Source organism: Manis javanica, chromosome 2 (genome assembly GCF_040802235.1).
Source record: "Manis javanica isolate MJ-LG chromosome 2, MJ_LKY, whole genome shotgun sequence".
Taxonomy (NCBI): Eukaryota; Metazoa; Chordata; class Mammalia; order Pholidota; family Manidae; genus Manis; species Manis javanica.
This window is the reverse complement of record NC_133157.1, coordinates 133,127,924-133,154,133: the sequence shown is the minus strand read 5'-3', so window position 1 is coordinate 133,154,133 and position 26,210 is coordinate 133,127,924.

Below are 26,210 nucleotides of genomic sequence, written 5' to 3'. Positions count from 1 at the left end.
TGTTCACATCCCATATGTTCTTTTAACCGTAGATAGTCTATAGTCATAAGATTTTGGAGTGCTAAAACTTGCACCCCTCCCAACTCCTGGTTGAGTTCCAACAGTATAGATCCAGTCAAATTCGTTGTCTCACTGTATGCACATGCCAGCCTAGACATCTCCCTCCTCATTCCAATGGCAAGTCCAGGAAATGGTGGGGTGGATGCAGCTATAACCGCAGCATCGCCCAGATTCCTGTGGAGGCTTTTTGATGATCATCCCCCTGGCACAAGTCCTCCAGAGAGTGCTGATGCCGGAAGCTCCTCCTCATATCGTATCTTAGTTCATTATCTGGGTATCCAAGCTAGGCCTTGATCTTCTACATAGAAACAAACAGACCCTTTGCCCACACTTTGACATGCCCTCTATACTACTGTGCAGAACTCATTGGAGGTCAGCACACAGGAACTGCTTTTTTTTCTTTCTTTTTTTTTTTTTTTCATTAAGAGAAAGGAGTATCATCAGAAAAGAGAACCTCCATAGCTGATCATCTGACACCCTTTAAGTGATCAACATTAAGGATATTTAAAGCATGCGTTGATCTTTGATTTACCAATAGTTTTATCCTATCAAGGAGTAATCCCCCTTTTCTTTCTTTCTTTCTTTTTTTTTTTTAATCTTTAATCCACACTTACATGAAGAATACTATGTTTACTATGCTCTCCCCTATATCAGGTCCCCCCTAACAACCACATTAAGGTTACTGTCCATCAGCTTAGCAAAATGTTGTAGAATCACTACTTGTCCTCTCTGTGTTGTGCAGCTCACCCTCCCCTTTCTCCCTCCCCCTGATGCATTTTAATCTTAATACCCCCCTTCTTCTTCCCCCCCTTATCCCTCCCTGCCCACCCATCCTCCCCAGTTCCTTTCCCTTTGGTACCTGTTAGTCCATTTTTGGGTTCTGTAATTCCGCTGCTGTTTTGTTCCTTCAGTTTTTCCTTTGTTCTTATACTCCTCAGATGAGTGAAATCATTTGGTATTTCTCTTTCTCCACTTGGCTTATTTCACTGAGCATAATACTCTCCAGCTCCATCCATGTTGCTGCAAATGGTTGGGTTTTTCCACTTCTTATGACTGAGTAGTATTCCATTGTGTATATGTACCACTTCTTCTTTATCCATTCATCTACCGATGGACATTTAGGTTGCTTCCAATTCTTGGCTATTGTAAATAGTGCTGCGATAAACATAGGGGTGCATCTGTCTTTCTCAAACTTGATTGCTGCGTTCTTAGGGTAAATTCCTAGGAGTGGAATTCCTGGGTCAAATGGTAGGTCTGTTTTGAGCATTTTGATGCACCTCCATACTGCTTTCCACAATGGTTGAACTAATTTACATTCCCACCAGCAGTGTAGGAGGGTTCCCCTTTCTCCACAGCCTCGCCAACATTTGTTGTTGTTTGTCTTTTGGATGGCAGCTATCCTTACTGGTGTGAGGTGACACCTCATTGTAGTTTTAATTTGCATTTCTCTGATAATTAGTGATGTGGAGCATCTTTTCATGTGTCTGTTGGCCATCTGTATTTCTTTTTTGGAGAACTGTCTGTTCAGTTCCTCTGCCCATTTTTTAATTGGGTTATTTGTGTTTTGTTTGTTGAGGCGTGTGAGCTCTTTATATATTCTGGATGTCAAGCCTTTATCAGATCTGTAATTTTCAAATATATTCTCCCATACTGTAGGGTTCCTTTTTGTTCTATTGATGGTGTCTTTCACTGTGCAGAAGCTTTTCAACTTAATGTAGTCCCACTTGCTCATTTTTGCTGTTGTTTTCCTTGCCCGGGGAGATATGTTCAAGAAGAGGTCACTCATGTTTATGTCTAAGAGGTTTTTGCCTGTGTTTTTTTCCAAGAGTTTAATGGTTTCATGACTTACATTCAGGTCTTTGATCCATTTTGAGTTTACCTTTGTATATGGGGTTAGACAATGGTCCAGTTTCATTCTCCTACACGTAGCTGTCCAGTTTTGCCAGCACCATCTGTTGAAGAGACTGTCATTTTGCCATTGTATGTCCATGGCTCCTTTATCAAATATTAATTGACCATATTTGTTTGGGTTAATTTCTGGAGTCTCTAATCTGTTCCACTGGTCTGTAGCTCTGTTTTTGTGCCAGTACCAAATTGTCTTGATTACTATGGCTTTGTAGTAGAGCTTGAAGTTGGGGAGTGAGATCCCCCCTACTTTATTCTTCTTTTTCAGGATTGCTTTGGCTATTCGGGGTCTTTGGTGTTTCCATAAGAATTTTTGAATTATTTGTTCCAATTCATTGAAGAATGTTGCTGGTAATTTGAGAGGGATTGCATCAAATCTGTATATTGCTTTGGGCAGGATGGCCATTTTGACGATATTAATTCTTTGTAGCCATGAGCATGGGATGAGTTTCCATTTATTAGTGTCCCGTTTAATTTCTCTTAAGAGTGACTTGTAGTTTTCAGAGTATAAGTCTTTCACTTCTTTGGTTAGGTTTATTCCTAGGTATTTTATTCTTTTTGATGCAATGGTGAATGGAATTGTTTTCCTGATTTCTCTTTCTATTGATTCATTGTTAGTGTATAGGAAAGCTACAGATTTCTGTGTGTTAATTTTGTATCCTGCAACTTCGCTGTATTCTGATATCAGTTCTAGTAGTTTTGGAGTGGAGTCTTTAGGGTTTTTTATGTACAGTATCATATCATCTGCAAATAGTGACAGTTTAACTTCTTCTTTACCAATCTGGATTCCTTGTATTTCTTTGTTTTGTCTGATTGCCATGGCTAGGACCTCCAGTACTATGACAAATAACAGTGGGGAGAGTGGGCATCCCTGTCTGGTTCCCGATCTCAGAGGAAATGCTTTCAGCTTCTCGCTGTTCAGTATAATGCTGGCTGTGGATTTATCATATATGGCCTTTATTATGTTGAGGTACTTGCCCTCTATTCCCATTTTGCTGAGAGTTTTTATCATGAATGGATGTTGAATTTTGTCAAATGCTTTTTCAGCATCTATGGAGATGATCATGTGGTTTTTGTCTTTCTTTTTGTTGATGTGGTGGATGATGTTGATGGATTTTCGAATGTTGTACCATCCTTGCATCCCTGGGATGAATCCCACTTGGTCATGGTGTATGATCCTTTTGATATACTGTTGAATTCTGTTTGCTAATATTTTATTGAGTATTTTTGCATCTACATTCATCAGGGATATTGGTCTGTAATTTTCTTTTTTGGTGGGGTCTTTGCCTGGTTTTGGTATTAGGGTGATGTTGGCTTCATAGAATGAGTTTGGGAGTATTCCCTCTTCTTCTATTTTGTGGAACACTTTAAGGAGAATGGGTATTATGTCTTCTCTGTGTGTCTGATAAAATTCCGAGGTAAATCCATCCGGCCCCGGGGTTTTGTTCTTGGGTAGTTTTTTGATTACTGTTTCAATTTCTTTGCTCATAATTGGTTTGTTTAACTTTTGTGTTTCTTCCTTGGTCAGTCTTGGGAGGTTGTATTTTTCTAGGAAGTTGTCCATTTCTTCTAGGTTTTCCAGCTTGTTGGCATATAGGTTTTCATAGTAGTCTTTAATAATTCTTTGTATTTCTGTGGAGTCTGTCGTGATTTTTCCATTCTCATTTCTGATTATGTTGATTTGTGTTGATTCTCTTTTTCTCTTAATAAGTTTGGCTAGAGGCTTATCTATTTTGCTTATTTTCTCAAAGAAGCAGCTCTTGTTTTCACTGATTTTTGCTATTGTTTTATTCTTCTCAATTTTGTTTATTTCTTCTCTGATCTTTATTATGTCCCTCCTTCTGCTAACTTTAGGCCTCATTTGTTCTTCTTTTTCCAGTTTCGATAATTGTGATGTTAGACTATTCATTTGGGATTGTTCTTCCTTCTTCAAGTGTGCCTGGATTGCTATATACTTTCCACTTAAGACTGCTTTCGCTGCGTCCCACAGAAGTTGGGGCTTAGTGTTGTTGTTGTCATTTGTTTCTATATATTCCTTGATCTCTATTTTGATTTGTTCATTGATCCATTGATTATTTAGTAGCATGTTGTTAAGCCTCCATGTGTTTGTGAGCCTTTTTGTTTTCTTTGTAGAATTTATTTCTACTTTTATACCTTTGTGGTCTGAAAAATTGGTTGGTAGAATTTCAATATTCTGGAATTTACTGAGGCTCTTTTTGTGAGCTAGTATGTGGTCTATTCTGGAGAATGTTCCATGTGCACTTGAGAAGAATGTATATCCTGTTGCTTTTGGATGTAGAGTTCTATAGATGTCTATTAGGACCATCTGTTCTAGTGTATTGTTCAGTGCCCGTGTGTCCTTACTTATTTTCTGCCCGGTGGATCTATCCTTTCGGGTGAGTGGTGTGTTGAAATCTCCTAAAATGAATGCATTGCAGTCTATTTCCCTCTTTAGTTCTGTTAGTGTTTGCTTCACATATGCTGGTGCACCTGTATTGGGTGCATATATATATAGAATGGTTATATTCTCTTGTTGAACTGAGCCCTTTATCATTATGTAGTATCCTTCTTTATCTCTTGTTATTTTCTTTGTTTTGAAGTCTATTTTGTCTGATATTATTACTGCAATCCCTGCTTTCTTCTCGCTGTTGTTTGCTTGAAATGTTTTTCCACCCCTTGACTTTTAGTCTATGCTTGTCTTTGCGTTTAAGGTGAGTTTCTTGTAAGCAGCATATAGATGCGTCTTGCTTTTTTATCCATTCTATTACTCTGTGTCTTTTGATTGGTGCATTAGTCCATTTACATTTAGGGTGACTATTGAGAGATATGTACTTATTGCCATTGCAGGCTTTAGATTAGTGGTTACCAAAGGTTCATGCTTAGCTTCTTTAGTATCTTACTGCCTAACTTAGCTCACTTATTGAGCTGTTATATACACTGTCTGGAGATTCTTTTCTTCTCTCCCTTCTTATTCCTCCTCCTCCCTTCCTCATATGTTGTGTGTTTTGTTCTGTGCTCTTTTTAGGAGTGCTCCCATCTAGAGCAGTCCCTGTAGGATGCCCTGTAGAGGTGGTTTGTGGGAAGCAAATTCCCTCAGCTTTTGCTTGTCTGGGAATTGTTTATTCCCGCCATCATATTTAAATGATAGTTGTGCTGGATACAGTATCCTTGGTTCAAGGCCGTTCTGTTTCATTGCATTAAATATATCATGCCATTCTCTTCTGGCCTGTATGGTTTCTGTTGAGAAGTCTGTTGTTAGCCTGATGGGTTTTCCTTTATAGGTGAGCTTTTTCTCTCTAGCTGCCTTTAAAACTCTTTCCTTGTCCTTGATCCTTGCCATTTTAATTACTATGTGTCTTGGTGTTGTCCTCCTTGGATCCTTTCTGTTGGGGTTTCTGTGTAATTCCATGGTCTGTTCGATTATTTCCTCCCCCAGTTTGGGGAAGTTTTCAGCAATTATTTCTTCAAAGAGACTTTCTATCCCTTTTCCTCTTTCTTCTTCTTCTGGTACTCCTATAATATGAATATTATTCCTTTTGGATTGGTCACATATTTCTCTTAGTGTTGTTTCATTCCTGGAGATCCTTTTATCTCTCTCTATGTCAGCTTCTATACGTTCCTACTCTCTGGCTTCTATTCCTTCAATGGCCTCTTGCATCTTATCCATTCTGCTTATAATTCCTTCCAGGGATTGTTTCACTTCTGTGATCTCCTTCCTGACATCTGTGATCTCCCTCCAGACTTCATCCCATTGCTCTTGCATTTTTCTCTGCATCTCATCCCATTGCTCTTGCATTTTTCTCTGCATCTCTGTCAGCATGTTCATGGTTTTTATTTTGAATTCTTTTTCAGGAGGACTGGTTAGGTCTGTCTCCTTCTCAGGTGCTGTCTCTGTGATCTTTGTCTGCCTGTAGTTTTGCCTTTTCATAGTGATAGAGATAGTTTGCAGAACTGGTATGAGTGACCGCTGGAAGAGCTTCCCTTCTTGTTGGTTTGTGGCCTTCCTCTCCTGGGAGAATAGCGACCTCTAGTGGCTTATGCTTGTCAGCTGTGCGCAGACAGGGGTTCTGCTACCTGCCTGGTTCCTGTGGAGTTTATCTCCGCTGTTGCTGTGGGCGTGACCTGGCTGCGGCTGCTCCTCCAAAGTGGTGGAACACCGTTGGAGGGGGAGCGGCCGGGAGGCTATTTATCTCTGTAAGGGGCCTCTGTGCTCCCTGTTGCCCAGGGTGTTAGAGTGCCTAGAGATCCCCAGATTCCCTGCCTCTGGTCTAAGTGTCCTGTCCTGCCCCTTTAAGACTTCCCAAAAGCACTCTCCAAACCAAAACAACAACAGCAACAATGAGAGAGGGAACAGAAAAAAAAAAAAAAAAGAAGGAAAAAACGCGATTTTTTTTGTCCTCAGGCGCTGGTCCCAGGCACCCGCTCACTGGTCCTGCTGCCCTGCCTCCCTAGCACCGGGGTCTCTGTCCCTTCAAGGCTTCCAAAAAGCACCCGCCCACCGGTCCTGCAGGGAAAAACGCGTGATATTCTTTGTCCTCAGGCGCCAGTCCCAGGCACCCGCTCACTGGTCTTGCTGCTCTGCCTCCCTAGCACCAGGGTCCCTGTCCCTTTAAGGCTTTCAAAAATCACTCGCCAAAAAGAGAAAAGAAAAACGGGAAAAACGCGCGATTTCCTCAATCCTCAGGCACCGATCTCAGGCACCCGCCCTCCGGTCCCCCAGGGAAAAACGCGGGATATTCTTTGTCCTCAGGCGCCAGTCCCAGGCACCCGCTCACCGGTCCTGCTGCTCTGCCTCCCTAGCACCGGGGTCCCTGTCCCTTTAAGGCTTCCAAAAATCACTCGCCAAAAAGAGAAAAAAAAAGGGGAAAAACGCGCGATTTCCTCTGTCCTCAGGCGCCCGTCCCAGGCACCCGCTCACCGGTCCCGCCGCCCTGCCTTCCTAGCAATGGGGTCCCTGTCCCTTTAAGGCTTCCAAAAAGCACTCGCCAAAAAAAAAAAAAACCGCTCTGGTTTCTTTCCACCCGCTGGGAGCCAGGGGGAGGGGCGCTCGGGTCCTGCTGGGCCGGGGCTTGTATCTTACCCCCTTCGCAAGGCGCTGGGTTCCTGCAGGTGTGGATGTGGTCTGGATGTTGTCCTATGTCCTCTGGTCTCTATTTTAGGAAGAGTTTTCTTTGTTATATTTTCATAGCTCTATGTGTTTTTGGGAGAAGATTTCCACTGCTCTACTCATGCCGCCATCCTGGCTCCGCCCCTATTTTATTGCATTTTAATTATGAACTTGAAAATTAACTGCAGTTGGAGACATTCCATCCTATTTGTAAAATTTTTTATTTTGCAGTATGGTATACATGGAAGGATAAGTGTCATAGAAGTGTGCATTTCAAAGAACTTTCACAATCTTGACATATTTGTGTAAATAGCATCTTGCTCAAGGAACGGAACTTTACCCAAACCTTAAAAATCTGCTCATATTTCTCCTCAATTTTTGCCAACTTTAAAGGTAACCTTTATCTTGACTTACAAGTTAGTTTTGCCTGTTTTTTTTTTTTTTGGTTACTGTGTGTAAATTATATACTATTAAGTGTTTTGTGTGATTTATTTTTGTTAAACTCTTCATTTGGGATGTTTATCACTTTGTGGAATGATGTGGATTGTTCACTCTCATCCTGAATATTAATTATTCTGTTATGTAAATGTACCACAACTCATCCATCTTCTGTTGAAGGGCAATGGGTAGTTTGCATTTTATGGATCTTAGCAGTCATGCTGCTCGGAATGTGCTAGTCTGTCATATGGTGCATATGTATTTGGGTCTATATTTATTAGACGGAACCTAGGAATATGATCACTATGAGTATGGCATTTTCAGTTTTGGAAGGCATTGACAAGTACTTTTCCAACCGTCTGTTTGTTTCTGGTTCATTCATGTACTGTATAATACATAGCATTTTATCTTTTTCTGAATTTTAGCCACCCTGGTGAGTATTGTTATATATTTTTTGTGTTTTTTATTTGTATTCCTCTGATTTTGTTTGTGTGAGCACTTTTCAAGTGCTTATTTTCCATTTGCATTTTTTTCATTTGTATGTACAAGTCTTTGCCCAGCGTACCAGTGAATGTTCTGTGTTTCTCATAGTGATTTGCAAGAGTTCTTTACATATTTTGGCTGTGAGCCTTTGTTGGTTGTTTTCTCATACTTTGCAAGTGTCTTCTAACACTGTGGGTTTGCCTTTTATGTTATGTTTATCAAGTTTTAATAAACGAAAGTTCTTGATTTTCAAATAGTCCAATTTATCATTTTTGTTAGTATTTGTTTCCATTTTAAGAGATATTTGCCTGAACTAGGATTGCTAAGATACTGTCCTGCATTTTTGTTAAAGCATTATTTTCTCTTTGACACTTAAGTCTGCAATTCCTTGACTTCTGTTTATAGGATAAGATGAGAATTGAGTTTGTTTACAGGGTGAGGTAGGAATTTAGCTGCCTTTCATCCCTGTGGACATGCAGCTATGGTGGTGGGAATGCTGAGATGCCCTCTGAGATACCTGCCCTGCTATCTGGGATAATCTCCTTCCCTGGAGCATCTGAAGAATTGATGTATGGTGGATTTCACTCTTGATTAGGTTATTGTATAGAAGGTAATTTTTCAGATGTCCTTATGGTCTCAAATCAGTCAACTCTGATTTAATTAAAAGGAGATTATCCTGAGTGGATCTGATCTAATCAGATGAGCCCTTCAAAGGGACTTGGCCCTTTGGAGGAGAGAGATTTAACGCATGAGAGAAATTCTCCTGCTGGCTCTGAATGAGTGAACTGCCATTTTGGAGAGGGGCTCACGGGTGACAGAAGGGCAGATGGTCTCGTCAGCTGAGGGCCTGAGCCCAGCAACCATAAGGAAGTGAATTCTGCCAAGATGTGTGTCCAGAAGAGGACCCAGAGCCTCCCACCGTACTGGCACCTCCCACCTTGTCAGACTCTGAGCAGGGGCTTCAGCTAACCTGTATGGTGCCCACAGAAACAGTGAGCCATACATTTGGATTGCTTTAAGCCACTGAATGTGTGATGATTTCTTATGGTACCACAGAAAACTAGTGCCCCAGTTGATATAAGACTGCTAATAGAACACTGTGCCATCTCCTCCTGCAGTGTAGCCATCAGCCACTCAGGGATGGATCTGGTTCAGGACCCCTATCAGGTTCCACTGGCCAACTGGCTAAGTGTGCTTGGGCTGCTACCACATCATGTCTTCATATTAAGACATCGTATCTGGGAGTGCTAAGTCTTTTAGGTCTGTTATTGTGCTTTATAATTTCCTTGGCGGTTCCTTTGAGTTTCTATGAATTTTAGAATAAAGCTGGAATTTCCTGAAAAAAATAAATGCTGAAACTTTGATGGGGATTGCATTAACCCTACATAAATACCTCTAATTTTGTATCTTACCCACAATTCCCTATTTTTATGAAGCATTAGTTGATTTCACACTACATGCAAGAATGTAATAAATCTATTTCTATTCCCTCGATGTTCCTTTCTTAATTTCACTACCTAATTTCAATATGTAGAACATTTTTATTGTTCTTTGCCATTATGGTCATGTTTACTTATATCCTTCTAATTTATCATCTTTAATTTGTACCATTCATCTCCTTGCTGTAGAACATGATGAAATTAGTGTGTTCACACTATCTTCCACTTTCCTTATGTCTTTTCTCAAAAATTTTTGTATTATTTTTATATTATTCAGGCTTATGATATGGACATTCTATTTTATGCCTATAAATGACATATTTGTTTTAGGTTGCCCTACAGTAAAAGAAATTCCATGACCTTGCCAATCAGTGGGTTTTCCAGTCATCTTCTGGTTAGTTAAATTTTGTGGTTTTGTCCTCCAGTGTTTTTTTTTTTTTTTTTAGGGAGGACTTATAGACTGCTGAATTTTAATTTCTTTTCATTTTATTGCTTTTAATTTGAACTACAGTTTGGCTGTTTATGAAATTCTTGTTTCACATACTCTTTCTCTGCATACTTTGTATTGGAGCTCCTCTCTTTCCTAGAATTTAATTTTGCTCTGGAGATATTAGAGGCCAGACCAATTTTTACTCCTGGTCACCACTCCTTGGATAACTCTTCTCTGTTGTATTTGCTGAGCTTTGCAGCTAGCCTCAGATATTGCAGTGATGCAGTTGTCTTTAACCTTAATTGAGTTAAGATTTTGTATTTCTGATTTTCCTTGTTAGTGTGGGTACTGCCCAAGTCTAGAAGGTAAAAATACAGCTGTACTCTGTCACTTTTAAGCTAAGAAGTATCTCTGCTATAGTGCTTCCCTGGTTTGTTCTCATGGGTTATAAATGTGTCTTCAGATATATATCACATCTCTTCTAGTAGTTTTACAACTTTACACTTGAAACAGCAAAATGGATAGCATCTCATAGATGGTTAACTCAGAGAATGTTCTTTTTCACCATTTACTAAACCCCTTACTTAGAAAAATAGATAGACAGTTTCCTTTGGTTAAAAATATCTAGGCTGCAACAATAAACAATAATGCCAAAAGCAGAAACACTTAAAAGATACTAAGTAATTACTATCTATAGACATGTATTAATCACTTCATGTGGCTTGCCATACCTAATTCTTGGAACAGTGCTGTTTTTAGGTAAGTACTAAGATCTAGTGAGTAAACTAACGAGAGAAGTTACTGCATTGGCAAGTGATGGAGCAGTGATGGCCTCGGACTTCAGTTTTCACGACCTTTGTGTAGGTACTGCTCAGCTGGCATGCATATTCTTTCTTTTTCATGTCAAATTTAGCATTGTTTTCTGTGACTCTCCAGCTCACATGGAATGGTGCTTCCTTTTTGGGGGTCAAGCACCATCTTTGTAGAAGAGCCAGTACCTGCTGTGGTTCACAGCTGAGAATAGCCTTCCCTTTTTCTCCCATCTATTCCATGCATCCTCTTTTTCAGAAGCATAGAAAATAATGGAATCTGCTCAAAGATCACCTTTGGAATTTGGGAACTCGAACGTCTTATTTAAAGTGGAGTGGGATTTGAGAAAATAGCTCTGTGATTATGGGAAGCTTTTTACTTACTCTCCTCCTATGTGGAATGGGGAAGCTATGGGTATTTTTTCTCCAATCCAGGTATCTGTGCTTCACTGTACTCCACATGCATCCCTAGAAGTGACATTATCAAAGTTACCCCCAGCCAGGGAACTGTGCTATTTACCTCCAACGTTTCTTTCAAGTGGTGAAGAAAACATGTTTCCTATTATGATAGACTTGGGCTCTATTTCCTCTTCTGGCCTGTAGCTCAAGGTCCTTCAGTGTTCTTGTGAGGGTGATACAATTTCCAGGGATTACAATCCCTGGAAAGGGATTACTGTAATGTTTGGCAGCGGGACAATACAGTTATAGGGAAATACTTAGAGAAAGCATTATTGGTCCATATGATAGTTCTCATGAATGGTCAGTTTTCTTTAGCAAGTTGAAAGACCAAATCGTAGTATGTGAGTCCATTGCGTTGGTGTGTGGAAGACACTTTAGGATGCAAGGAAGAGGACTAATAAGGAAATCTGATATTTGAACATTGTCTTCAATAACCAAAAAAATTGATTTAGCTTAGGAAGGACACATTGCATGAAATACATCCAAACAGCTATCTACTGATAAAACCAATGAAAGAATGGACTTCCAAATAAGAAACAAAAGACTGGTTTAATTAAGGTTTTGACTAATGATACCAGAAAATATTCTAGTAAAAGTTTCTGTGCAGAAGGAGTCAAGGGTTTAAGAATGGATATTTTCTAAGCACATCTTGCTCAAAATCAGGTCTCATGGGATTAATTTTTCAGACTTAATCAATAGATTGTTGCTCATTGTGCCCTAAACTGGCATTCTGATGTCTGCATAGAATTCTAATTTATGACTGAATTTATGATGTAATTTATGATTTATGATACTGCAGTGATAAAATGCAGTTATTTGAGTTCTACTCTTCAGAAATGGCAGTGTCCTCAATTATTCATTTGTGCTGGTTACAATGTGTTCTGTACCAATGGCTAGTCATTTTTAGGGCCATTTGCCCTGCTCACTTACCATGTTATCCTGGATTTGAATCAAGAACAAGAAATGGCAGGCAGTGATGTGGTGTGTCTCCACAGAAGGATGCTGCAAGCCTTCTGTCCCTCAGACATTCTTGGAGGAGAAATCAGACTGAGGGTCACCCTGATGGGTAACAGCCTTTGGCAGTCTCCCTTTGGCTCTGAAAAATTGTTCCTACAATGAGTTGGTTACTCTTACTGGCAGAAACACTACTCCATTTTAAATAAAATCTTATCATTTATAATGACCAAATGACTCAGTAATCATGATCAACCAAAGCACATCTTTCATTTTAACTATTCAATAGAGACTCAAAGGGAAAAGGCTTCGAAACAAATAAGCAAACAAAAACAACTAAAAATCAATACTAAGCTAGAGAAGCTATTACAAAGGGAATAGTAGATATTGGGGTAGGGAAGGCACATGATGCAAAATCTGTGTCCAAGTGCCTGTGGAATTACTGGGTTTTACCATGAGAGAGAGAGAATGTTATTCAAACAATATTAACCAAAGACTTAAATGTGCAGATAAGAGATTTAGGCTGTGCCAGCATATAAAGTGGCAAATGTTTCTGAAAGTATTTTTATTGACATCGTCAAGTCTCTCCAGCTTTCCCTAACCACATATTGTGCCCCCTGAGAATTATGAACTCTTCCAAGTGGCATTAGTATCTGCCATACAAAACTTCATTAATCTGTAACATGTTCTGGGATTCTCCTACAATGCACATCTAGGTGATGACTCTTTAGCATACTCAGAGTGGATCTCCAAATCTGGACTTCATCACAAAGCACTTAGCCACAGGCTTTGGTGGGTTTCCAGTTTTCAAAGAGCAGATTATGCAGCATCCCAGTTTCTGTAATTGCATGAGCCAGTCCCTCTTTCTCTGTCTCTGTCTCTATCTCTATCTCTCTATCTCTCTATCAAGAATGCTCACTTGAAGTGTGTGATCATGGCTGTAAAGTGAGTCATAGATTTGTATTTTTCACATCTGTTTTAGTGTTGGTGTTGCCTAGATTTAGAATAAGATGTAAAAGTGTCTTTGAAAATGTCTTCCAGCCGTCCTGGCGAAAGGAAGCAGGAGCAAAGGAGTTGAACATGTACCAAAAGGAGAGTTGATAATCATGGTTCTTTCTGCTATAAAACTGGAAATATTGTTAAAAATAACCATTTGAAGACCTGAGAATATGACAAAAGGCATACTATCAATTGAGAATTGTTTACTCATGAGAAATGGCTACCTCTTCGGGGAAGAATGATATCGTCTGACTTTGTTTTCTGGGAGTACTTGAATACTTCCACTGAGTCTTGGACAGAATAACATAGAGCCTCAGATGCATGGGTTGGAAATTCAGTTTGTGGCTGGCAGAGAAATCCAAACAGCTTTGCCAGCAAGAGGTAATGGATTCTATTTGGGTGGGAAGTAAAATCCCAAAGCATTTGTTTTTCTAAGGTGGAGGTGGGAGAGGCTCAGCACAGCATTACCAGCTGGTGTTGACAGACTGGGTTCAGGCATGCAACAATACACCGGCTTTTCTGGATGAATTCTAAGGTCTTCAGTGGGACCTGCCAGCAGATGTAAAATGTAACTGCGAGGTCTTGGAAGTAAGAGAACCCTGGAAGGGCTGAGATGAGCCTTTGAATGAGTTGCTCATTCCACACACAGTTCAGGTGGCAGAGGGTGGATGCCTTCCAAGTTCTGGATGTCTAAGTATAACTCTGCCCAAATCACTGGCCCTAAAATACACTGTCAAAAAGAAGGTTTCCAGGGAGCCAGGGGGGAAAAAAGAATGGAAAAACCAAAACATCATAGTATCACATTCTAGAAGATATACTCAAGGTCAAGCAGAGTTTATAGTTAAGCTAAAGAATATTCCTTAAATAAAGAAGCAAAACACTCAGGAAAATGAAACAGAATCCAAATTTATCTAATGTATTATTTATAATGTTAGATTCTCAATCAACATTCCTAAGATTTGCAAAGAAACAGAAATGTGTGACTTTTACCTACGAAAAAAGTCAGTCAGTGGAAATTGAACCCAAGTGGACATAGAAATTGGGGTTAGCAGATCAAGACTTCAGAGAGGATGTTATCAATATGTTTAAGGAGTTAAAAGAAAATCTGTTCACATAATTAAAGGAAAAAATGCTAATAGTTAATCAACAATTAGAAAAATAAAAAGAAAGTGGAATCTATAAAAAAGAACCAATGTTAAACGTAGAACTGAAAATTACATGGAAATAAAAAATTAATTGATGTCAGTGATAAGTTTGAGATAGCAGAAGAATTAGTGAATTTGAGGACATATAAATAGAAAATACATAGCCAAAGAACAGTGAAAAAAAGATTGTGAAAATACCAAAAATTTGAAATGCTTGTATGTGAAACAGCAGAGAAGAGAGAAGAGGAGATAGAAAAAGTATTTGAGGACATAATGGCTGAAAATTAAAACATTACTTTATATGTCAGAGAAGTTCAATAGATTCTAAGTAGAATAAGCCCAAAGAACCATATCTAGACTCATCTTACTCAAAAGACTGAAAGACAAAAACAAAGAGAAAACTTAAAAGCAAGGACACATCATATTTGGGGATAATAAGGTTAGCATTAATTTCTCATCCTAAGTGGAGGCTAGGAGTTAGCAGAAGAACTTATTCAACATATTGAAAGAAAATATTAAAATGTTCCACCAAGATTTTATATCCTATGAAACTATCATCAAAAATGAAGGCAAAATTAAGGTATTTCCACATAATTAACAACTGAAGAACGATTGGTAACAGTCTTGCATTATCAAAGAAGAAAAAGAATAAATCAGAGCAAGTGACGAGTGGCAGAGCTGAATGAATGCAATATTAAATAGAATGGTCACAATAGACATTACTGAGTGGATGACATACAAAACAAAACAAAACAAAACAAATTCATGTAAGGGACTGAGCCATAGAAATGTCTGAGGGGAGGTCCAACATATGAAAACTATCAATCTAATATACTAGATTAACAGGCTGAAGGAACAAAACCACATCATCATCTCAACTGATACAGAAAAAGCACTTGATAAAATGAAAGTCATTGCCATGACAAAAACACGCAACAAACTAGAAATAAAAGGAAATTACCTCAAAATAATAAAGGTCATATTTGAAAAATTGACAGCTAACATCATACTCAATGGTGAAAGACTGAATGCTTCTCTTCTAAGATCAGAAAGAAGGCAAAGGTGCCCACTTCCAACACTTATGTTCAGCACATTGGGACAGTATTGGGAGTTCTAGCCAGTGCAAATAGGCAAGAAAAAGAAATAGAAGATATCCAAATTGAAAAGAAAGAGGTACAGTGATGTCTTTTTGTAAAAGACATAATCATATGTAGAAAACACTAAACATTCCACAAAAAATTCTTAGAACTGATAAACAAATTCAACAAACTTGCAGGAAACAAAATTACATGCAAAAATCTGTTGTGTTTCTATAGCCTAACAGTAAAATATCTGAAAAGGAAGTGAAGAATTAAGCCAGAAATTCAATTTCTAACGGTATCAAAAAGAATAAAATAGTTAGTAATAAAGTTAACCAAGGAGGCTTAAACACTACAAGGAAAGCCTTGTACACTGAAAATTGCTATAAAATTTTGCTGAAAGAAATTTGAAAAAGCACAAAGAAATGGAAGGAATCCTGTGTTGATAGCTTGGGAGAATTAATATCATTAAGATGTTAATGCTATCCAAAGTGATCTACAGATTCAAAGCAATCCCTATCAAAATTCCAATGATATTTTTGCAGAAATAGAAAAAAATCATTTTAAACTTAATCTGAAATCTCAAGGAACCTCAAATAGCCAAAACAATCTTAAAAAAGAAAAAAGTTGGAGGTCTCACACTTCGTGATTGCAAAACCTACTGCAAAGCTATAGTAATCAAAACAGTGTGGGTCTGGCAGAAAAAGGACATTTAACCAATAGACTAGAATAGGAAGCACCAAAATAAACCCTCACATATTTGGTCAAATGATTTTCAACAAGGGTGCCAAGATTATTCAAAGGCAAAAGGAGAGTCTTTTTAAAAAATGGTGCTGGAAAAATTGGGTATTCATGTGCAGAAGAGTCAAGTTGGACTCTTACCTTATATTGTATATAAAAATTAACTCAAAATGGATCAAAGGCCTAAACCTTAGCTAAAAACTATAAAACTTTTAGAAGTAAACATAGAGGTAAATCTTCATGACATCGAATTTGACAATGAATTCTTGTATGTTACATCCAAAACACAGGCAACAAAGGAAAAAACCAAAAATTGGATTTCATCAAAATTAAAACCGATCGTGCATCAAAGGACACTATCAGCTAAGTGAAAAGACAGCCTGCAGGTGAGAAAATATTTACAAATCACATATCTGATGAGAAACTAATATCCAGAATAAATAAAGAATTCCTACAACTGAACAACAACCCAACTCAAAATGAGCAAAAGACTTGAATAGACATCTCTCCAGAGAACATGCACAAACGGCCAATAAAAACATGAAATGTTGCGCAGCATCACTAATCATTAGGGAAAGGCAAGTTGAAACCACCATCAGATGCCACTTAGCAACCATTAAGATGGCTGTTGTATGAAGAAAGCCTACAGTTAGTGTTTGTGAAGGTATGGAGAAACAGAAACCCTTGTGGGTTACTGATAGGATTGTAAACTGGTGCAGCCACTGTGGAAAACAGCATGGCTGCAGGCTCCAGAGTGAATTAGTAACTGAGACATTTTGCCTTTTGGTTTCTTCTTTCTTTGTAATTACTGTAACAGAGAATGGTAGTGTGAAGGTGCCCAGGTAGTAAATAGCACCAACAGAGAATGACAATGGGATTACAAAACCACTGTCATAGTGCAGGTTTGTTCAATGAGTGGGAAAATATTACACACAGCATCATGTGTCCCTGTTATTACAGTTTTTACTCATGAAAACAGGAACATGTGGCAGAGGGTTTACTGCACTGTGTAAAAAAGCATGCTCGAAGTCATATATATGTATACAGCTCAGTAAATTATTAGAAAACAGCAAGTCTTATGTAACCACACTTCCCGTAGTCTGCCCCCAAGAAAACCCTCAAATGTGTCCTCCTAATATTAGGAACTTCCTCCAGAAGTTAGTATCATGTTTATGGCAATACTGTATTTCAGGTGTATGTTTTTTCAAAACTACACATAAATGAAATATGATAGGATAAGTTTACCTGGATCTTTTTATTCAAGAGTGTGGTTGTGATATTCATATATACAGATGCCTGTGGCTATAATGTATTCATTCCCTTTATATAGTATTCCATTTCGTGAGGAGGATTATGTGATTTGCAGAGTGGTCAGAGAATATATTCTGTAGGACTTCAAATCTTTGAAAGGTATTGAGCCTTGTTTGATGTTTTTGAAAGCAGAAAAACCTAGTAATATATTTGCAGATGATTTGTTCATTAAAAAATGTAAGTATTAAATATATAGGAATAAATCCTTTTAAAACTATTTCTGGTATATAAAAGTTTATGGATATTATAGAAATAGAAATAGGTAAGTGAAATACAGACATTTAAATAACTGAGAAAACTGAGTGATAAAGTAAAATATTGTTATAATTTTACTAAATATCAAATTTTTTAAGTTTGTGGGATAAATGCACAGTATTTTATAAATGTCTAATATCTTAATTTTTTCCGATAGTTAAGTGTATATAGTCAATCAGAGCTGAAATATTGCGAATTTGTTGTACAAACATAGGCCACGTCTTTTTAAAAGATCCAGTATGCAATGCTTTTAAAAAGTGTAGAAAATAGCTTTTTCGGGGGTTTTGATTAGGTTTTATTATGTTAAAGTACACAATGATCCTTTCATTCCTGATAAATAACTTAGAGAAATTCGTTAGGCAGCAGGTTATTCTTGGCACATTCTAAGCGGGAGGAGGCAGGGATGAAATGTGACTGTGAGAGGCAATTTGAGAGATAGTGATCAGAAATCCTGCAGCTTAGGATTCTAAGGGAGGAGGAGAAGGAAAGTATCGGGAAAGAAAATGGACAAAAAGTAAGATTTCATGTTTACCACCCCTCTCCTTTATGCAGTGAACTAGTTGAAAATGAATCATGAAGCAATTAGGTTATTTTCCTATTTCTATATATTATGAAAAAATTTCTTCCTCCTCATTTATTTTATACTTTATAAACAATCAGATATGAAAACCCAACTAGGAAGGAAAGATTAACAGAATAATACAAAAGAAATACACCGTTGCTAAGAACTTAGAAAACTAATACAATCTAACTAAATTTACTGAGTTTAAAATGGTATGCAGATAGACAGTGGGACACTGGTCACTTGGGACTGTGTCACTCCAGAATCTAAATGTAATGTTTTTATTAAGTGTACTGCTGTCTTCTTGGTGATTAGGGACATCTTAGCCAGGACTGGTGACAGGAAACAGTAATTTTTACAGGGCAGTAAGGAGACACTGTCCACAGTGTATGTGGAATTGGATAGGAAAATAACTTTCAGAAAATGGAGGTGCAAGAGAATAGTTTGGTTTTGTTTGGGTTCTTTTTTTTAAATCATTTGCCTAAAGATTTTGCAAAGGACAGCAGGAACATGAATATTTGGGAAAAAGGAGGAAATTACAGATTCCAGTTAGTTCAGCTTTGCTCGCAAATCGTGGGTCTCCTTAGGATTCCTTGGGCTTTTTTAAATTCTGTGAAAATATACTGTTTTTTTACAACTCCCAAAAAGATGAAAATTTACCATGAATTTATCAAAGATTGATCCTTTACTGAATACTTCATGGAAATACAGAAAAAAAAATTCCATGGAACAAAACATGGAGCTCTTCACTTTTATTCTCTTTAACCATCTCTGTCCCAAAGTTACTCTTCAGTTGCTAGAGGTCTTACTTCTTTCTCCTTATTTCACATGGCATTTAAATTCTCCAGTGTGGTCAAGGGTAAATTGGCTCTGGGTATCAAGTGAAAAAAAATTCCAGTAATTAGCAGAATCTATAAATATTCCCATATAGAAAGAATTATAAGACCATTTATTTTGCTGTGTCATGGCTCTGGGGATCCTCATCCATGATTCTAGGGGTATTAGCAGATATTTATTCAAGAAAACTAGTATCTTTTACTGGGGGAGAGTTCTGCTTACAATAAAATATTTTTCCACAGCCTTGGGTCATTTATAACTTCTACTTATTTTACTTTGTTTCTGACTTACCCAAGCTTGAACAGCAGGATAAAATCAATTTTTTCCATATAGGAGCAAACAGCGGCAATCAGGGACAGAATATAAATCAGCTTCTCTGAGAAAGGGCGGGTCAAGATAATATCCAAATGCCTCAAGTCACTCTATCCCTGTTCAAGTTGCACATGTTTATAAGGTCTGAGAACCATCACATTTTAAATTGACCAGAACAAAGGAAGAAAATCGGAACAAAATACAACCGTCTATAAGATACACACAAACACCATTTGAATAATTAGATCTATGTCCAAAATAATTGTTTTTAACTGACTTTTTTTTTCTGATATATTTGAGAAAGGACAACATTGGTTTAGCTCAAGTCAGTGGGATGATGGAAATTTTTACCTCCACATATTACATGCAACTTTTCACGAACTGTTCCAAGTGAGGTCCATGCATTTTGCATGATATTCATGTTGTGTGTGGTGTTACTTATTATTTGGGCCATTACAGGAAGCCGTGTAGCTGGACACTACACAAGCTCTGGGGCTGTTGTTCTGTGACCCACAGCAGGGCTGGGCAGGGTAGGTCCTGAAGGACAGCACACTGGCATCAGCTCTGCTCACTGCCACACTCTCTCTCTCCCACCTTGGCAAATAGTTGATGATGCTTGTCTTGTAACAGAAATAGTAATAACAAAAAGCTGTGTATGAGTCACACTTAACGATGGACATGCATGATTTTACAAAATGTCTACAGTTCTATCGCATTTCAGTAATTGAGCTTCTGTCCTACAAATTACAAAGATATCAGGATGTCCCAGTAGGATCTGGGGGCATGGGCCTCCTCTTTGTATTGCTCATGCATGAATTTACATTTTGAATTTAAAAGAAGAGGTACTATACAAATCTTTCTCTACAACTCTTGTTTTATCTAGAAGAAAATGCTCTAATCAGTGTTCTTACAGAATGTAAGAGAAAACACAAATATTAATGTTCATCATATTATTAATAGCAGCATAATAAAATAATTTTACAACACTCCAGAGACACAAAATAGTGAAATAGTTTAGTCTTCAACTGTGAGATTAGTCAAAGATATTACCATTTGGGACACTTAGTTATATTTAAACACAAAACTCTGAACAGAGTCCCATACTGTTTTATAAATTAATTAGTTTTTGTTTCTTTACACAAATATGTCTGTAAAGAACATTTCCCTATATGGAAAAAAACCCTATGACTGGGTGAATCTATTTTGAGAACTCCTCTGCCCTGGACTTATCCAAGTAGACTTAGTAGGTGGCAGCTTCTCAGGATGACTTCTTAATTTTCACCTTCATTTGCTTCGATTTTTCTCTGAGAAATATTCCTTGAATAGTAGTGCTGGGGAATTGTGACTCTAAGACTTGGATTCCTTGTGTTTAAACATTTGGTTTGTCTATTAAATAATAAACCATATCTGTCAATAACTTTAGGCTCTTTGGAATTCAAGGGTTACATACAATTAAAATCTTTGCACCTTTAATATATCTGTTAAAAGAATGACATTTCAGTTAGTCAATACAAGTAAGTTTGCCATGAAAATAACAATTTCTCTTCACATACTGGATAGCTAAGTCATGTGCTTCTTGTTTCTATAAGAATCTGATTTTTTATATTGCCTTTTATGAAGATTTACTTTTAATGAGATGTAACTGATATATAGCATTGTATAAGTTTAAGGTATAGAATGTGTTGATTTGATACACTTATATATTGCAATATGATTACCACCATAGCATTTGCTAACACCTCTGTTATGTCATATCATCATCATTTTATTCTATTTTGATGGAAACAGTTAAGATCTGGTGTCTTAGCGGCTTTGAAGTGTATAATAAAATGTTGTTGTCTATAATCACTATGCTGTGCACTAGACCTCCAGAGCTTATTTATCTGCTGGTTCTGAGTCTGTACCCTTACACGTTCTCTCCAATCAGAAGTCATATTATATTAGACTATTTAAAGTCAAAGGGGATAGTTAAATAGATATGGGAATGATCTCTTTATTTATTTGTAATGCTTGTTTAGGTTCAATTTTTCCTCTTAATGAGACCAGCTCATTCCAAACCTGCACTCAGTCTGGATACCTGGGCTCTAACATGCTGTTTGTCAGTGGAGTTGATCAAAGGCAGTGACTGTGGAGGGTGTCACCCACTTAGTGGACCCATCACACTTTTGCAGATATGAATATATGGGCTTAAAAATTCCCTCTTAAGCCTTGCATGAAAGGGTTTCATTGCAAAGAATTAATATACTTATATGGTTCTTATGCTAAAATTGGACAATGAGAGAGATTTTTCTTCCTGTCCTTCAACTGTCAGAAAAGAGCTCTAGTATCACTCCTTCAAGGAAATTGTTCCAATCCTACCCATTTATTATATGATGTCACAGAATTATTAGGCCTCTTCTAGACCACAAAGTTCTTAAATGTGCATTCTTTATGTAATTATTTAGTTTTCTGTAACCCACCATAGTGTGAACTATAAAGGCCCACATATCTATTTTTATACACCATTAGTTTTCTAATGACCAAAACAGTCCCAGAATGCAGGTGGCACTTAAAGAAGAAAATATTGCCAAATGGACCAATATATCAATTTTAGTATCAATAAAATGTGCTGTTTTTTAAAGATAGAATTCTTATCCTTCCCTTTTCTTCATTTTTCTCACTGGCCTCTTTAAAAACTCATTTCAAAGAGAAATAGTCCCTCTTTGCCCCCCACTTCTTCTTATCTATCAGCATTTAATTATCATTTCTCAACTATCTTCCTGTATACCTAGATATATCATTACCTACTTCGCTGCTAAAAGTATTTACTGAATTTTAATGATTGTAGTATTGTAGATTATGAAATCATCCTAATACTTTCTAATCATTCACTATTTTTAAATAAATGTCTGTGAATTTCTGTTTGATGTTGTCCTTATTTTTCTGTCCAGATCATATCTGAAATTGCACTGATGCCAAACTCTTCCTTTAGTTTTCCACATGTTTTAATAGCCAAGATATTATTTATGGCATTGAATTCCCTTTTAGTTGATAGTGAAGTAAAAGAAATTGCATTAAAATTACATTTACATGTGTAATACTGTTGATATTATAAAACATGTCTGTATTATTGACCAATAAGAGATTTAATGACAGGACATTTAATGAGAGGTCCTATTTAATCAGTGGGCTTAATTTTGTTAATTCCAGTTCAGTTTTTGACCATGGAGAGTTAATGACATTTGTCAATGTGTCAATATTTGATAAACTGTAAAAGAATACATAAATTCTACATTTTTCATCGAACAGCATTGCCTTTTCCTATAACAGCTGTGCAGTCTAACAGTGGTACTCTTAACACACTATTTTTCTGCTTCTGTTGTTTACTGGTGCTTCATTTTTATGATTTCGCCATCTCTGTAAAAGTTCTTTAATTTAATTAAATCAGATACCTTTAATGAAATCAATCCTCATGGTTTAGTAATTGAATGATTTCTTTTAAAAACAAACAAAAATAATGATGTATGTTAGAATATATTTTACTGAAGTTAAATCACTGCAGGAATTGCATTTTTAAAAAGATTATTCTTTGTTCATTGATTTCTATTCGAATCAATTTCTTTCAAGTCTTCATACTTAATTTTCTGAGAAATTTATTTCACATACGGTTGAAAACATTAAAAATAACTACATTTTTTATTGTATCAGTCAGAAATAATTTCCTATGATGAAACAATTTCAAATTAAAACTTGATACTTTCCTGAGATTTTGGGCCAAACTGTAGATTTTCTTCCTGTAGTTTTACTGATATGAGCTGTACTAAAATCCAGTTATGTTTTTAAGTAATTATTTTCCTGGGAAACTCTTAAGGCACAGATATTTGATATGCATTTCATATATTATTCCTTCCATCTTCTTGAGATAAAAAATGAAGTTATTGTAAGGCCTGGATTTTACATTTTAAGGAAATTATTTAAACACATTCTTGTCAGCACTTAGGGTTGTCATGTTCCAAATTTAGACTATTCCGATTGGTATGTAGTAGTATCTCATTGTTTTAATTTGCATTTCCCTGATGATATATGATGTGGAGTATCTTTTCATGTGCTTGATTGCTACCTATTTATCTTGTTTAGTGAGGGGTCTGTTAAGAACACTGGCCCATTTTTAATTGTGTTGTATTCTTACTGTTAAACTTTTAGGAGCTCTTTGTATATTTTAGACTGCAATCCTTCATCAGATGTATATTCTGCAAACATTTTCTCCTGGTCTGTGGCTTCTCTTCTCATTCTCTTGACCTTGTGTTTTGCAGAGCAATTTTTAGTTTTATGAAGTCCAGCTTATCAATTGTTTACTTCATGGACTAGGCCTTGGAACTGTATCTAAAGATCATAACCATATACCCAAGGTCATCTAGGTCTTCTCCTATGTTATCTTCTAGGAGTTTTATAGTTTTGCATTTTACATTTAGTTCTGTGATCATTTGTGAGTTGATATTTGTGAAAGGTGTAAAGTCTTTGCATGTGTTCACTTTTTTTTAAGTCTTTGTATGTGTTTATTTATTTATTTTTTCTCATGTATGTCCATTTGTATCAGAAAAGACTATACTGCTTCACTGCATTGCCTTGGTCCTTTGTTTTCCTCATACAGATATTGTGCATACTTTGTAAGTGACCTCAACTCTTACATTAAAGAAAACCCCAGATTCACATGGAAATGTTATTTTTATTGTTACAGATGTTTATCTAAGCAACCCAGAAAATAATAAATCCAGCAGATGGAAACCAATGTAAACATATAGAAAATTAGAACAAGCAGTAACAAGTTTGATCTAATACATGTGTAAAACACCCAACAGATTAGAAATCACAATTTCTCACATGCAATAGGAGTATTTTGTAAAGTTAGTGTGTACTGAGTTCTAAATCAAAACTCATAATGTGAAAAAAAAAATAACACTAAAAGTATACAGAATGGTTTCACTGAGTTAGGCATTTTAGTGGAACGAACTTGGTCCTTGAAACCACAGGTTTCTTTGAAGACCTAGATTAGAACTTTCTTCAATTGCTTATGTGTTACTTCCATGAGTCTGGATATCTTTTTCAGTAGAACAGAAATGATATATACCAGGCCAGTTTGCTGTGGGTATTTGAACTAACATGTGAAGCATAAGCATGTTTCTGGCACACACTAAGTGCTGAGAGTGGGTTTTTTAAGCACTCATTGCATGGGAGCTTAAAGATTTGACATATGAATAAATTCTTTCTTAGAGAAATTAAAGATCTTGCAGACCTTAAATTGTGGAATCATTACTAGGTCTGTAGACTTTTAATACTTAGTCAATCAGTGTTCATTCAAATATTCTGCTAAATCAACTATTTCTAAATGAATGTAATTTAACCTCCCATATCCTCACCTATAGTCATTCTCCAAATTGCTCTGTTAATCCATTTCCTCTCTACCCTTTAAAGCTAAATTTAAGTCCCGTGTCTTCCATAAAATGTACGTTGTTGTATTAGTTGCAGTGACAAATAATTCCACAAATCACAGCATGGGCTGGGTGGCTCCATGCAGTGACAGCAGGGTTGTACCACGGTGCAGCTGGGCCGTGTGGGACGTTTGCCTGCCGAAGTCCAAGAGGATGGCAGTAAAAAAGCACCAGGGGCTTTCTGGCTCAACGTGGAAGCGGTCCATGTCACTTCCACCATGCCACACAGGAAATTACTCAGTCACATGTCCGAGTCCAACTGCAAGAGAAGTTGTAGAAGCAGTAGGAGTTTATGAGCCCATGAATGGTGTAGCTGTGGCAAATGCTGTTCTTGCATGTCAAAGTGTGGTGCTCGCTTCGGACGCTGCTGGAATAATTTGCTGCTTGTCTGCTATATCGGACGTTCATGTAGTCACTCCTGCTTTCTTCTGATAGTAAAGTTTGCATGTCATTCATGACGCTATGCTGGCAAAGGGTGGTGATCGTCAGAAAGCGCTTAGGCTTTGGAACTGCTACTTTTCTATTGTGCTGGCAAAAGAGAGCTGGCTTTTCTTGGGGCTTAAACAAATCTGGCCCTGATGGTATTTCTGGGTTGTAGGCTTCCCAGCACCCAATCCAGGAAGGAGAGGAAGCAAAAGGAAACTCAAGGAGCTCAGCACCCCGTTACTCCTTGAGTCTCACATTTCCTATCCAGCCTACCTACTTTTCTCCACCTTTGGAGTTGTCTGCTCGTTTTATGTACAGTGTTCATGGTTTTAGCTGTAGTAGTGGGAGTAATATGGAGAAAGGTGTTTTTTTTCCCCTGGATTGGGAAGTCTCTTCATTACATTTTCTGATTGGCTATTTGTGATGTATAGGAAAACTACTGACGCCATTTCTTTCTGAAAAAAAGTAGAGTCAAAAATTTATAATGTAAATTAATATTTATAAGCATATGCTCATGATTCACCAAAAATAAAATACTTCGTATTCATTATTTTAGTCCTGGCCCAAATGTAACCTCCTTCAGAAAGTTTTCTATTATGATTTTCACCAGATTTGTTTTCTTCCATCAAAACCATACTTTTGATAGTGTGTTTCTTACTATATAGTGTGATTGACATTTAATTATACTCATTTTATATTCTGATTATAAGGTTTTTGGAATTGTTCTTACCGCTGAACATGGTTGGGTCGTTTTCCTCTATGTGTGTTTCTTTAGAACAGGTAATTAGCTTAGTTGATCTCTTTACATCCTTCCAGAACCTACCCACTATGAGCACAGAGTAGTTGCTCATTGCGGGTGTCTGCAAACAACAGACAGGTCCCACCTAACATTCAAAAAATTACCCAACAACTCTGCCCTCTCATACAATATTAGGAAAGCACATATATACAAACATGTTTTTTTTCTTGGATTACTCCCAATATTATAAAG